Source organism: Chiloscyllium plagiosum, unplaced genomic scaffold, assembly GCF_037043375.1.
Source record: "Chiloscyllium plagiosum isolate Xiang-an unplaced genomic scaffold, Cpla_swu_hap1 HiC_scaffold_15, whole genome shotgun sequence".
NCBI classification, from domain to species: Eukaryota; Metazoa; Chordata; class Chondrichthyes; order Orectolobiformes; family Hemiscylliidae; genus Chiloscyllium; species Chiloscyllium plagiosum.
Genome location: NW_028270153.1, coordinates 30,679,872 through 30,694,548, shown reverse-complemented (window position 1 = coordinate 30,694,548; position 14,677 = coordinate 30,679,872). Strand labels below are relative to the sequence as shown.

The 14,677-nt window shown below is 39.6% G+C and overlaps 1 protein-coding gene across 8 annotated transcripts in view; it reads right to left on the bottom strand.

Annotated features, from left to right (window-relative positions):
• Positions 1–14,677, bottom strand: part of plagl2 (pleiomorphic adenoma gene-like 2) — a 142,477-nt gene that overhangs the window by 6,005 nt on the left and 121,795 nt on the right. The window lies entirely within an intron of this gene.

Genomic DNA, 14,677 nt, shown 5'->3' with positions numbered 1-14,677 from the left:
GTGTTCAATATTTTGAAATTAAAACAGAAAGCAGCATTGCATACTTTCCACCTCTTAAATCAAAGGTGTTTGTTAACTATATTTTGTCCCTGGAGGAAATGTAAATGTTATAAACTAAAAAGATCAAAAAGCAAAACAGTGAATTTTTTTATCAACTTAATGGCAACTCAACAAAGCAAAATAATTTTATGTTTATTAACAGCTGCATATATCACAAAATTAGAACTTATATGCCTATTTTCAATACAACTGTAATTTAAAAAACACACGAGAAGGTAGCCATGCAGAGCTAGGCAGAGGGTGCCTGTAATACTGAAGATAGCAAAGGAAGTGTAGATAGGGATCATTAGATACAGAGTCAGGATTCTTTGGATCATTGAATAATTTGCCTATAGATTAAGCTTTGTGACATGTCAGGGTTTTTAGATTGTCAAGCTGGATTTCCAAACTAGCCCCAAATATCAACCAGATTTGTCTGCTGTTGTAGATAACCGTTATTTGACATTGCAGGTTTTATTTGGCTGTGGCTGCTTTTTTTTGTTGTTTTTTTAAGTAATACTGCCACCTCATCAGCGTTGACAGCGAGACACTGGAGGTTACTCACGCATTGAAACTCCTCAATGACCAGTCACTTGCTGCCGAAATCCACACAGGTATCATTAAAAGCTGTATAAGAGAGTGCAGAAGAACAGCAATCTGACTGACAATACCAAACCTTTTGAGCCTACTAAGTCTATCTCCTCAGTGTTCTCTTTCGCAGACCTACACAACAAACATAAGGCAGAAGAAAAGACTGAACAGTTTCTACATTCAGATGCATCTCATAGCAAGACAAAGACACCAACTCAGGAATGGTGATTGGCTCTTTTGACTGACATTGTGAAAAGTGATTCTACGTCACAATTTCATACCATGGATTTTCAGGGTTTCAAATCATATTCCTATTAACCTGCAGACATGTTAAGATGTTAATACAAACCAGTCTCAATTGGAATTTGTCTTTCCATGAGGCAACACTGTTCAGAACAGCCCTTTAAATGCCTACTGAATCACAAAATGAAAGCAAGATTACTATATTTACAGGATTTAAAAGATGATTTGAGACTGCATTTTTAAGTTTAGAATAAGGGATCATGTGACCTTTTCTGACATTTCCAGATCCTGGACAGAGGCTGAAGCTAGAAATTAAAGAAGTTATTTTAGTTCACTAAGCAGAAATGCAGGCGGGAGCCTACATTCAAATAGAAAAGGTCAAATTAGTGCGAAGTTAGAAGTTACCTAGTTTCGGCTAGAGGGAGTGTTTGTGGGAAACAATACCTCATGGTAAAAGACAATTATTAGTTTGTGAATTGTCAGGCTGAGAAAAGAACAGGAGTAAAGAGTCAGTAACTAAGAAATAAAACCATAAATAACTGGAAAAACTCAGCAGGTCAGGTAGCATCTGTGGAGAGAATGCATTCCCTCCATAGATGCTACCTGGCCTGCTGAGTTTCTTCATTAATTTAGGATTTTGTTTCTGATTTCCAGCATCTGCAGTTCTTTGTTTTTTTTTGTTTAGTGTTTAACTTGGGAACTAAGAATCACTTTGGATCAATTTTGGAAAAAATTAAAAGTATACAGAAAGGGACATGAAGTCGATACATGGAGACTGTTTCATCGACTGTACAAAAATTTAAAAAAGGAGCATTCAATTCTGAGAGTTAAACACAAGTTGCCCACAAAAGGAAAGTAGGACTTAGTTAAAAGTACTCATTTAAGTTACTTGTTATTGTCAAAGTTCCGAATTGTGAAATCCTGTCATTCACTCTTAGTTGGAAGTTTGAATCTGTTTTTAAAAAATAGTCAGTCAATCTCTACCAAGATCCTAGCAAGCAACGAAACAGAAATAGATCTGAGCAAACTAAGAATCTTGAACTGTGTTCAATCAGAACCAATAAATTGATCTTCTTGTGTCATAGCATTTAACAGGATTTCTCTACTGGGAGTACGGACAGGTTCACATTGAATTGGCATGAGTGATGAAACTGCCCCATCACCACAAAGTGAATTCACTTTTATAAAGAAAACCTGTTTAAAGGCAGGTAAAGAGGAAACAAATTAGTGAAGTTCAGTGCATTGTGCAGCCAACATGGTGGAAAGGTTGGAATATTTGAAAACTTGGAAGAAAATTCATGTGAAGTTCAGGTCATTATGTACTTTTTAATCACTGCCTTGTTAATGATAACATTATGTAATTCTGAGATGAGCCATCTGCTTGTCTGACAAACTTGTAAGACTCGCTCATAAAGTATATTTGGAAGCAGCTTAAAGTTTGACTTTCAGATCATTTCTTCAGTTGTAAATGTTAGTGAAGCAGACCATGTGATCTTTCTAAAATCTACTCTTATAGAATATCCTAGCTTCAATGTCACCCTGCTGGTTAAATATGCTTATTATGAAGTTGTGAAATTGTTCCACTGCCACTTAACATAATTCACATTGGTTTTTAAATGAGTAGAGAAGTCCCAGCAGATGTCTAGTTTGCTGATGCAGATGTACACTGGGTGAACATAGGAAGTAGTAGATCAAGACTCAACAAATTTGCATGTCATTCCTCTGTGTGCAACTTTAGCAACAAGATTAACCAGGTTTTTTAAACTAGCAGATAGAGATTTGTCATGCCACATTATTAAGAACACACGGCTAAAAAAAAAACTGTCATTTATAATTTGTGTCAGGTTATCACTAAAAAGACTAATAAATTAAAGACATTATCTTTGCATGCTGAGATACTTTGACACCTTGAAGAGGTCAGTTTTGATTCAGAAGTGGTTACATCTAATAGGAAATCTACAACAATGGAGTCCAAACTCCAACATTAGCAGACAGTTCTGGTCATACCACAGAAGTGCTTTGAATAAGTGCCATAGTTTGGTGAATTATTGTGGCATATTGATTATTCATCATTATTGCATCATCACAATCCCCAAAGTGAGAAAGGGAGGGCAGCAGAATCAGCTTTTAACATTCATCAGCTTTCTGCAGAACAGAGGATCAGGTTGATAGAAAAAGCATTTTAATGTCAGCAAATCATTTATAATGATGTTGCTGATGAAAACAGTAATAGTGTTTCACACAATACATGGAAACAGTGGCACAATTTCCTCTGTATGTTTTGTATAACAAATTAATAAATCAATTTCTAAAGAATGCGTTTATGCGTAACACATTTCTTTAGGCATAAAATAGCCCAATTTGGGCAGGGAGAGGGGAGGGGTCTTAAAGATTTTCCTGGACTGTAGTCTAATCAGTCGCAATTTTCAAATAATATTCCAAGCGAAAGGCACATTATTGATCAGTGTCCAGGTGATTTTGTTAAGCAAAATTCGCAGTGCTTTCTTAATGCTGAATAGTTTCTTTAAACACATATGAATTTCAAATGTTCACGATTTCCTAACATATTTTCTGATGTTAATACCCCTTATGCAATTACTTCCCAGTCTAATTCTAACGTAATAAATGTTCTGATTAGCAGAGTACACTCACAAAAAGCTTAACATACCACATTACAATCTCGGTATGCACACATGTAACAGGCTTTACACTATTTACCACATATCCATTTAAATCAATGAACATACTATACCTCTGCAAAAAGAGAGTTAAAATTCACTAATAGTTTGCATGCTAACTTTGCTTATCTAAAGTTTTTCTCTTAAATGTCCTAATCTTACAAACTGACCAATTTCAGAACTGCCTTATGATACAGAAAATCAGTTACAAGAAAACAATAAATGAGCAGTATAATACCCAGGATCTGGCCACATGTTTAATGGGCACGTAATCTCAACACTGCTTTTTACATGTGTATTTGATGGCAAAATGTCAATTCAGTAAATAGAATATGCAAAACCCTCCTATATTGTTTTTTGCACTTTAGTAAATAATAAACATGTAGCAGAAAGGTTAAAAAAAGGCAGACTTCAGCACATAAGAAACACCAGCAATATTGTTTGAGAACAGGAGATGTCACCACGGTCAGTTCAGCCAAAATGAATAACGCTCCTGGTCAGGAGATAAACCCAGGCAAATACAAGTGACTCTATACAACACATCATGGTAAAGGACATGCAGCTTCAACTAGATTCTGCTATGCAAGTCACTAACTGCTAGTCATAAACTTTGAAGTTACATTCTATGTTTTGCTTGGTAAATTTAGGCCAAAATTCCAAACTTTGGTGAATGGGAGACCACAACATTTGCCACTAGCTATTAGTAAATAGATGTTAAAATACTCTTATCTATTGTGTCCCAGGCAGTTTCTATCTAAAATCAATGTATGTAACTAAAATGGTGGCACTGTAACCAGCCTGTGGCTAATTAGAAATTTCCAGTCAACAACACTGTCCAAGATCTCTCAGAGAAATAGCAGACAAAATCAGTTGCTGAAACTCAGGAGGTGGGGTGATCAAGGGTGGGCCATCAGATTGAGGAGTATATCGAGGTTGAAAGTTAGAGGGGTTTAAGCAGAGAATTCCACAACACAGAGTCAGGACTGCCTGAAGAACAGAAGATAAATCGGCACCTTTGTTATGGATGAGATGGAGTTTACACACCATACAGGATGGAAAGCTAGCCAGGGTAGCATTGAAACTGCAAGGCATGAAGGTGAACTGGTAAAGAACTTGAATATCAGGCCTAAAGCACAGGGAGGGGTAGGCAATTTTACAAAGGAGTAAGCAGCCTATGTGACGGTTGTGATAGGAAATCATATGGTCAGCTTGGTTTGCCAAGGTGGCAAACATTGTGACCATCCTTAAAATGTGGCCAGGAAACAAGACCAGAGTCGCCTTCAAATCTCAAGCCAATTTGTTATTTATGTAGCAAATCTGCCTGTTGTGATGAAAGCTGTGTAATATTAATGAACATTTTCAGAGCTTCAATTTCCAAGTAGTGGCATGCAGATGATGATGACATTGTGAAGGAATGTTAGTGAAGGAACCAGGTTAGACAACCCTTCGTCAACAGTGACGTAATTTGGTGTCAGAGAGCAAGTGATTGTAACCAAGTACAGTGATCATGCAAAATTATTCATGCTGCACTGGTTTAATGATAAATGGAACAAACATTGAAGGTGTTTAGCTTGTTCTCAGTTCAGGAGAATCAAGGATTGATTTGAATTTAGAAAACCTAGAAATTTACACAGTTCAAAAGTTCTGACTGAGATATGACGGACGTAGAGTGTCTCTCCTCAGAAAAAGCTTTTTTCAGAGTAGTTCAGGGAATGTGCTACCTCAGTATAAGAGGTTAGGTTGTGCAACTTCAAGCCTAAGAATGTTTGGTTAAAAATCTACAAAAAATTAGAAGCTGAGAGAGGGTAGCCTCCTAATGGAGTATTCATGTAAGGTGACTCCACAGTTCACAGGACAGATATTGGTAAGAGTTCTTCTTGAAATTCATTCAAGGAACTGCATTGGCTGTTTATTGCTCATTCCTAATTACAATTAAGATGATGTTAGTGAGCTGTCTTCTTGAACCACTGCAGTCCATTTGGTGCAAGCACATCCACAAAGCTTTTAGGGAGACAATTCTAAGACATTGACCCAGTGGCAGTGAAGGATTTGCAATATATTTCCAAGTCAGGATGGAGAATAACTTGGAGGGAACTTACAACCGGTTGGGTTCCCATGTACCTGTGACCCAAGTCTTTTCAAGTGGTTGTGGTCAAGAGTTTGGAATGAGTGTACAGATGGTACATACTGCTGCAACGCAACACTGAAGGTCTTGGGAATGAATGTATGGGGATGTAGTTCCACTCAAGCAGTCTGTTTTGTTCTGGAAGGTGTCCAGCTTCTCGAGTGTTGTTGGGGCTGCACCCATCCAGGCAAGTGGGGAGTATTCCATCACACTTCTGCCTTGTAGATGGTGGACAGGTGTCAGGGAGTCAGGAGGTGAGTTGCACACTGTAGTGTTCTTAATCACTGACCTGCTCTGCTAGCCACAGCATCTGCAGGCCGAGTCCAGTTCAGTTCTGAGTAACAGTTTAAAAAAAATTACTGAAGAATTGCTGAATCCTTCAGTGTATCTGATGAGTTGAGAACAGAGCTGCCCATTGCACAATCAGCAAACATCCCCATTTCTGACCTTTTGATGGAGGGAAAGTCATTGATGTAGCTGGGCCTAGGACACTACCCTGAGGAACACCTGAAAAAAATTACTTAGAACTGATTGACCTTCAACCACAGGGCAGAAGTGGGTACTGCAGATGCTGGAGATTAGAGTCAAGATTAGAGTGATGCTGGAAAAGCACAGCAGGTCAGGCAGCATCCAATGAGCAGGAAAATCAATGTTTCAGGCAAAAGCCCTTCATCAGGAATTTTCTTCATTCCTGATGAAGGGCTTTTGCCCGAAATGTCGATTTGCCTGTTCCTCGGATGCTGCTTGACCTACTGTGCATTTCCAGCACCACCCTAATCTTGACCTTCAACCACAACTATGTGCTAGCTATGACTCCAACTAGTGGAGAGCTATCCCCTTTATACTAAAGCTAAAACTCCTTGATGCGACACTCGGTCAAATGCTATTTTTACGTCAAGGGCTGTCACTCTCACCTCACCTCGAGAATTCAGCTCTTTTGCCGATGTTGGAACCAAGGCTGTTATCAGGTCAGGAACTGAATCGCTGTGGTGGAATTCAAACTGGATATCATTCAGCAGGTCATTGCTGAGCAGATGCTGCTTGAAAGCAAACCCTTTCCATCACTTTACTGCTGAATAAGAGTAGACTTTACTGCTGAATAAGTGTGGTAATTGGCCTGGTTGGATGTGTTATTCTTTCTGTGCACAGGACATGGCTGGGTAGTTTTCCAAAAACCAAAACAGAAGTTGCTGGAAAAGCTCAGCAAGTCTGGCAGCACCTGGTAGAGAAATCAAGGTTAACGTTTCGGGTCCAGTGATCCTTCCTCAACTGTTAGCTTCGATTTCTCTTCACAGATGCTGCCAGACCTGTTGTGTTTTTCCAGCAACTTCTATTTTTGTTTGATTTCTGCAGTGTGTAACTCACCTCCTCACTCCCAGACACCTGTTCACCATCTACAAGGCACAAGTCAGGGAGATGGTGGAATTTGAAATCAATAATTCCAAACAAAATCTGGAATTAAAAGTCTAATGATGACCAGGAATTAATTGTCGACTGTAAGAAAAATCTGTCTGGTTCACTAATGTCCTTCAGAGGAAGGAAATCTATCATCTATACCTGATCTGGCCTATATGTGACTCCAAACCCATTCCTGAAGAAGGGCCTGTGCCCGAAACGTCGAATCTCCTGTTCCCTGGATGCTCCCTGACCTGCTGTGCTGTTCCAGCAATAAAGTTTCAACTCCAAACCCAGACCAATGTGATTGACTCCTTGCTGCCCTCTGGGCAATTAGGGATGGGCAATGAATGCTGGTCTTGCCAGCAATGCCCTCATCCAGTCAATGAATAAAAAAACTCTCAATGGACAATGCCTTTACTGTCCACATGCTAACCAATCAATATTCTCCTCTGATGCAGTATAAATGTCGCTTCTCCATTTGAATTAGTATTCTTGAGAAATATCCTGATGATTGCAAGATGAGAAGTTTGAGCTGTGTTCTACTTTGTCTTTTGGATTTAAAAAAGTATTATGGTGTTCTGCAGCCTAACTGTGGTTCAGTGAGTGATTACCACATTAACTACAATTTCAAAATAAATGATTGACCAGGTCAGACTTCATTGAGATCTGATCTGAGGACTAGTATCATCAACTGAGATTAAAAACAACTGAGGTTTAGTCTAGATGATAACAAGTTGGCTAGGGCAGCATTGAGATGGTTGAGCCTGAAGGTGACACAGGCATGGCCAAGTGTCCTGTTCAACCTTAAATTGTAACCAGAATTGACTATACAGGCTTTTGCCAGAAATATTGATCTTCCTGCTCCTCGGATGCTGCCTGACCTGCTGTGCTTTTCCAGCACCACTCTAAGCTAGACTCTGATTTCCAGCATGTGCAGTCCTCACTTTTGCCTACATCTCAAGCTTATTTGCCATTTAACTGAATTGGCTCCAAATCTACCTACCTCGTTTGAATCCATATCCCTGCATGCACACAGGAAGTTACGAAATGAAATCAGAGTACCTGGGATTGGGTCAATATACTGGTATGGATTAAGAATTGTTTAAGAGACAGAAAGGACAGGGTAGGAATAAGCAGATTATTTGAATAATGACAAGCTGTCATTATGGAGATACCACAAGGGTTACTGCTAAGATCACAACTATTCACAATGTTGACGTGGGACCAAGTGTAAAATTTGCAAGTTTGCTGATAACACCAAACTTGATGGAAATGCAAGGCTAGATTAGATTAGATTAGATTAGATTAGATTACAGTGTGGAAACAGGCCCTTCGGCCCAACAAGTCCACACCGACCCGCCGAAGCGAAACCCACCCATACCCCTACATTTACCCCTTACCTAACACTACGGGCAATTTAGTATGGCCAATTCACCTAACCTGCACATCTTTGGACTGTGGGAGGAAACCGGAGCACCCGGAGGAAACCCACGCAGACACGGGGAGAACGTGCAAACTCCACACAGTCAGTCGCCTGAGTCGGGAATTGAACCCGGGTCTCTGGCGCTGCGAGGCAGCAGTGCTAACCACTGTGCCACCGTGCCGCCCACCTAGAAGAGGTCAAGTACAATGAGGAAAGATAAAATGAGAAAAAAAGGAAATGGGGGGAGGTGATGTGGTGTTGGCACTGCACTAATAAGAGACCCAGGTAATATCCTCGGAACACAAGTTCAAATCCTGCCATGGCAGATGGCGAAATCTAATCTCACTAAAACTCTGAAATGAAGGGTCTAACTATGACCATGAGCTCACTGTCAATTGTCAGAAAGACCCACCTCATTTATTAAAGTCCCTTAGCTAAGGTAAGGTACATCCTTACCTGGTCTGCCCTTATTGTGACTCCAGATCTACAACAACTTAGTTTACTCTTGACTGCTATTACTAGTGTCATTATTAGGGATGAGCAATAAATGCTGACTGAACCAAAGAAATTTCTAGTCGCAGGAGGGTGATGGATATCTGAAAAGCTCTACCCTTGAGTGTCATGGAGGCTAGATCTGTGTAGACAGACTTCTGAATGATCAGGGAATTGAACATTTGACACAAAAGAGGAGTTGAGGCCTGGGCAGATCAGCCATGATCTTGTTGAATGGTGGTGTAGGCCTGAGGGGCTGAATAGCTTACTCCTCCTCCTTTATGTTCATATATTTATCGCTATCTGAACATATGTGGCAGAGGAGAAAAGTGGCCAAATAAATACATATGTACTGATGCCTTACTTGAAAGAGGTGAGGATGCCATGAGGTACAATTGCAAACTTGGGAAATGTGCTGCAGGTGCAAGTTCTTGGTCAAATTATAATTTAGATTAGCACCCCAACTTGGAAGTTTAAACTACAAAACAGTTAGGGAGCTTAGTTAGTTGAAACTGCTTGACAGTGGCATTTATTTATAAATAAGTGATACATTTGAAAAAGTGTTGTAAGTGTTAAGTGTCAAGAAGGTGTTAAATCACTGCAGTGGAGAGCTGGTTTCGCAGTTGTGACTGTTGGGTCTGAGCCATCAATTTTCTCTAAATAAATTTTGCTGTTGTGGAGTGGGTGAAGGCCCAAGTACAATGAGGTATAACTGTTAGGATGGGCATTCTGGGAACGGAGGGAAGGAGGTACTGCTTTTTATCATTTTTTTTTAAAAGCCTGTAGAAACTGGTGAGCAGTAATGGCTTCAACTAGCTTAATGGGGATGCAATTGTTTGGTGAGCTTTTAATATTTTATCCCTCAAATATTGGAATAAGCTTATATTGGCAAGAGCAGATAAAAATTGCATTAATTTATAACTATACGAGTTAAACAAGCAACAGTTCAGTAAAATATTAGAAACCTGTAAAGTATGACAAAGAAACTCAAGTACAAGAGAAAACGAGAAAGAAATATAAAAGATAATAAAATCTTCTGGTGCATTCATAAAAATGAAGACAGCAGCTAAGTTAAGCAGTGGTTCCTTAGCGAGACTGACTTCTAGCTGTACAAAAGCACTCCAAAATAGCACAAAGTGACGAGCCAAAAGGATAGAAGAGCTTTAAGCCACCACAATCACTCAAGAAAAAACTCTGAGAAAACTAATGGGACTAATGGCTCACAGGTACCCTAGCCCTGCATCCTAAAATCCTGAAAGAAGTGGCTACAGAGACACAGCTTGTGTGAGCTACAATGCTCCAATGTTCCCGAGGTTTTGGAAAGGTCCCAGCAGAATGGTAATCGGCAAATGTAATACAACTATTAGGAAAGAAGTGAGACAAAAAAAACAGGAATCTATTACCCAGAAACTGCTAAAATCTATTACTAAGGTGGTAGAAATACATTTAGAAAATACACTACAATTCAACCAAATCAACATGTATCTGTTAAAGAGAAATTTTGTCAGCTTGTTGGAATTGTTTAAGGATGTATCAGGCAGGATGTGTAAAGGGAAACCAGTTCATGTAGTGCATTTGTATTTCCATAAGGCATTCAATAAAGTGCCACTTAAAAAAAAATACTGCAAAAGGTGACATGGTAATGTGGTGATGACAGCCTAGGTGGAGGCTCGGGTTAATTGGAAACAGAGCCAGGAAAAACAAGTCATTGTCCAAATGGGCAAACTATAAATTTGGATCAGTCTCTAAACTTTTCTCCACGTAATGTTATGAAGTCCATCGCAACCGTTGTTTGTTATGACTTCCTGCGCTGTGGTCTGCACATCCTGCATGCACACAGGTTTTCATCACTGTTAGAATCAGTGTACCTCTTCCCTTTACTCCAACTCTCAGTCCTAAGGATGGTCTTCCTCCAAATGGAACATTGGTCTTTATTGCAAGGGAATGGAGGATAAAAGTAGGGAAGTCTCACTCCAACCATGCTGGGAATTGAGAGTCTGTACTTAAGAGTACAACGCACAGTTTTCATCATCTTACTGAAGGTGAAATATACTTCCATTGGGAACATGTCAAAGAAGGCTCAGGGTATTGGGTTCCAGCGAGAAAGTAAAGTTAAGGCTGCAAACTGATCATTCTTATCAAATGAGAAGCAATCTCAATGAGTCAACTCCAACTCCTATTTACGGTCTTATTAGGAACTGAGCTCAAAACAATGGGAACAAACCCAAGATAATTAAATTATCCATGAGACTCAATGTTTTCATTCTATTGGGTCAAAAGGAATGTACCATCTCCAAAAAAATCAGGTCAGAGTTGAAGGTGAAGATGTGTAGATGGTTTAAAAACACTCTCTGCTTCTCAAATCTTAGTATTTATTTAAAAAAAGATAACTGCAGACAGTTACCTAGGCCGGAGAGAGTCCATTATAGGTTAGACTTTTTGTGGCTGGAACAAGGCAGTGGGGTGATGAGTCAAGTAGGCTTTCCCTATTGCATTTATTTTCATATCCCAAATTCCTACTTCTATTAATCAAAAAAAATTTAGATTTCAAGTTAGAATTTAAATTTCCAGCTTCCATGCTAGAAGCATGGAGTATTGCGGAATTAAACAGTAACGTGCTATACCACTAGCACTTTCTGTTCTTACTTCTAATTTCCAACATGTATGGTATTTTACTTTTGTGATATTCTGTGTGCGTTCAATTCTGATGCTTCCCAATTATGCTTAACCATTTGTGATGAACGCTATGGATTGTGCTGGTCAACGAAGAACAAATCTTTAACGTTGTTTCCATTGAACCACACGATTCCAACAATTAGCCGCAGGTTTGTAGCTTTCTACCAAATGTCTCCTGATTGGAATTATAGAATATTGTAAACAAGATATGCTTTGTGTTGAGATTTTGCTTGACTTTTGCAACTACACAGAGCTATGCAGTTGACAGTTCAATCATTCGTCACATTTTGTGGCTTTCTTGAATACTCGGAGCAGATATAGAAAATTGAAATTTATGAATGGGTTTCAGATCAAAGTGATCCACTTCAGTACTGAGTTAAGCAAATTTTGAATTCCCACTGACTGTGTCAAATTTCTCCTTATTCTGCCATCATTGATAAATGGGTCTGACAGTCTGATATAGAGAAAATCACACTCACCAAATGAAACATGAAAATCTGCACCTGATACGTCACAGTTGAGGTGGGAGGATTGAACGTGAAAGGGGTCAAACAGCTGGCAATGAAATAATGCCATCAGGAAAAAGGAATGTTCTTAGACTAGCACTTTAAATAAATGAAGGAACAATTTTTTAAAAGTATATGATAGAAACTTATAAATTTTATCTGGCACAAACCTCAGTATGATCTACTTGAAATGCATGGTCTAAAGCAAAAGTTGGTATCCATTCACTTATGCTCAAAAATCCAGTAAAAACTGAGCTTTGATTTGCCAAACAGAAATCTCTGCAATCTTTTAACTCAGTAATTTGTTTTGTGGTTCCCTGTAAACAACCTGCCCAAGGCTGTGCAAATAACCTGTGCAACCTGTCAAAAAGATAAATGTGGTGTTCACCGATTAACTTCCTACCTTCGTCCAGCTAGAGCTGGTTTTCATTCATCTCACTCATAATGCAAGAACAAGTGAGGATGAAAAATGAAGTGATCTTCAGAATGCCATGCAAGTCAACAATTACCAACAGGTACATTAACAAGGGCCACACCCCTCCTCCCCCCCACCCCCAGACCTACAGTCTCACTTCCCGGTACACTGACATACAAAGCAGCAAAGGAACTGCAACGCTAACGGAAACACCTATTAGAAGACTCACGCCACTCCAACCAGGAATTCCTGAACATCAAAGACATCAAAGTAGAGGACGACGAGGTCATGGTTTCCTTCAACATGACAGCCCTATTCATATCAATAAATATCACTCTGACCAAAGAAACACTGACCTCACTGCTAGACAAACCAAGGACACAAACACCTGACAGCATCAACTCCATTAGCAAGAACAGCATCCTCAAACTAATAGACCTGTGCCTCACAACTGACTTCACCTTGAACAAGACCTACAAACAAATCAATGGGATGCCTTTGGGATCACCAATACCAGGACTCTTAGCAGAAACAGTTGTGCAGAGATTAGAACAAGCAGCCCTTCCCAAGATCCAGCCCAAGCTTTGTGTCTGCTATGTGGATGACACCTTTGTCATCACGAAACACAACAAATTAGAAGAAACCCACAAATACAAACAACATTTTTACCGAAGAGAAAGAGAATGATGACAGACTCCCCTTTCCTGGAACGCATGGTAGAATGCAAAGCCAATGGAGAGCTATAGACCAGCATTTACAGGAGAGCCACAGACACTGATCAGATACTCAACTACAGGAGCAATCATCCCAACACCCACAAACAAAGCTGCGTCAGGACATTATTTAAATGAGCCACAACACACTGCAACACCCAGGAACTATGAGAAGCCAAGGAAAAACACAAACAATGTATTCAGGAACAATGGGTACATGATAAGCACAGTCCACCAATAGCCACCCTGCCATCACAGAGATTACAAACAGACCACCCTGGCCCTAGGCATCTAGGTAGATGAATTGAAAGGACCCCATGCCAACAACCAGCAAAACGAACGTCATATACAAAATACTCTGCAAGGACTGCAACAAACATTACATTGGACAAACTGGCAGGAAACTAGCCACCAAAAGACATGACCAACTATCACTAGTATCCACACACACAAATGAAGAGGGACACCAGTTCGACTGGGACAATACATCCATCCTGAGATAGGCTAAACAAAGACACTAATGGGAATTCCTAGAGGCCTTGCACTCAAACTGGAACTCCATTAACAAACACATCGATTTGGACCCCATTTACTAACCTCTCAGAAAAAGAACCGGAAGTGATATCACCCACCACAACAGACCAAGACAGATAAATAGTAAGCAGGACAGAACACCAGTGCTTTATCACAGGCTCACTGATGATGTTACCTAGCATGATGACGAAACATCTAAGAACAAATCTACCAGCTCAGTGAGCAAACTTACAACCTGACTTGTAATAGGCTTAGGTTTGGCTTTTTCACTACTGAACTGCCTACCCCTAGCCTTGTTATACAACACTGAAAACTGGGCTCATTCTCCACCTTTCTATTTCATAAACTAATTGTAAACTCTAGCTTTAGTTTATTCTTCTCAACTGAACACCATTAATTTTGCACAGATTATGGATGAAACCATCTACTACTCAGTTCCAGAATTCCACTTAAAATATTTAATAAATATCCAGTGCCACTTCTACCAGTACCAATACGTCGATTCTCCTGTTCCCTAGATGCTGCCTGACCTGCTGCGCTTCTCCAGCAACACATTTCCACCAATGTTTGAACAATCAAGAGTATTTTCAACACACCTTTTTTCCTCAGGCTCCGAAACAGGAGGAGAACATTTTCCATTTTTACCCACTAGTATTATCATGAAATCAACTGCACCATAACATCTATTAAGAGAAGGAGTGTATGAAGCATTGAAAAAGTGACGAGATTAATGTTCTTTGAGTTGAAAGTATACTGAGGATAGTCTATCAGTTAAGTATTTAATTGTTCCTTGGAAGCTAATGAATACTCTACAAATATGTAAGTGAGGCAGTGTTACAGAATG